Raw genomic sequence first — 1394 nt, forward strand, 5'->3', positions numbered from 1 at the left:
TCTAGACCCTGCAGGGCTCTAGCGCCTTTTTCTTTCAGCCTCGTCGGCCTAAGTTATCGGACCGGCTATGACAACTAAGACAAGGTGTCCAATAGCAGTCCCCTCCTGTCAGGAACAGGTAGCACGGGAGGCTCTCCCGGGGGGGGCATAATCCTAGAGGGAGCGGCAGAGTTCATGAACTCTAGGATTGGCAAGCCCCCTTGCAGATCTCACGCTGAGAGGGATGCCTAAGGTTACTCATCCGAATAACAGCTTCCCGATGCCGATTCCTGCACGATCTCCGTGATCAGCCAAGGATATCGCCCCTGCCGTCTCTGTCAGCGAATTCAGTGTCACTGAACCTCTATGCCATGGGGTCGGCAAGAGTTTTGCCCATTTGGGCAGAATAATCCATGCCTTAGGAGAAGGTCCTCCATAGGATCGTCGACGGCTTCACCCCCCGGCTTCTTCAGTCGATCCCTTCTTGTAGGAAAGCATCTGAGACGGGAATTCCGTAGTCGACCTCTCAGCTCTGATCAAGTTTGTCGAACAAACTTCGTCCAGCGTGGAACAGCAGAGTCGATCAGACTGGTAACGAGGAGACAGGACTCCTTAGGCCCTGGATCGTAAGGACAGGTACTTTCAGTTTCCATTCCATCCATCTTCCAGGAAGCTCTTGGAAATCAGCCTAGACTACAGGTGTTCCTGCTTAAGATGCAGTGTGGCGATCCCGCCGTGGCATCGCAGGTTTTTCCCTAGAGAACTCTCCCTGCTTTCCTCATGGCCGCTCAGGAGCAGGCTTCCGCCTCCTTCGCCTTTTAGAGGTCTGGTCAACTCCGGTAAGCTCGGGTTCGACCTTCTTCAACGCCGGAACAAGCTTCCAGATCCTTACCATGAGTGGGGGTTCATGGTAATATGCTAGGAGCCTTCTCTACTTCTGCCTCAACATCTGGAGTATCTAGCCATGATATTGAGTCAACGGCCTTGCCACGTTGGAAACCCCACTTCTCGTCCGTCCAGCGAGGTGAAGCAACGTCGGGTCTGGTCGGTACTTGGATGGGTGACCGCCTGGGGACGCCAGATTCTGTTGTCGCCTCCTCCGAGCCTTCCCTTCAGTTGACTGTGGCAAGGCTGAGGAGAGTCGCAGTACCTGTTCTCAGTCAAGCGGAGCTTTCAGCCCTACATAGAAACGTTTCCTAGGGCTCTTTTCCTCATTAACCCGTCTAAAGTTCCGAACGGTCGCCTCAGGATAAGTTCCCTGTGGGGCGGCCCAAGTTCTGGTGGTTTCAAAGCATCGATTAACCGGACTTTCTGGCCCCTATGGGACCAGCGGAACAATTAGACCTGCAATGGGGGTTGACTTATGGAACCTCTTGATGGGAGTGGATATTCTCGTCCTTTCCCCACATTGTTGA

At 53.7% G+C, this 1394-nt stretch overlaps 1 pseudogene; it reads left to right on the forward strand.

Moving 5' to 3' along the window:
- The first annotated feature begins 953 nt into the window (after window positions 1-953).
- Window positions 954-1072, forward strand: LOC137643413 (5S ribosomal RNA; annotated as a pseudogene).
- Window positions 1073-1394: the final 322 nt, after the last annotated feature.

The sequence above is a fragment of the Palaemon carinicauda genome, chromosome 6 (assembly GCF_036898095.1).
Source record: "Palaemon carinicauda isolate YSFRI2023 chromosome 6, ASM3689809v2, whole genome shotgun sequence".
Lineage (NCBI taxonomy): Eukaryota > Metazoa > Arthropoda > Malacostraca > Decapoda > Palaemonidae > Palaemon > Palaemon carinicauda.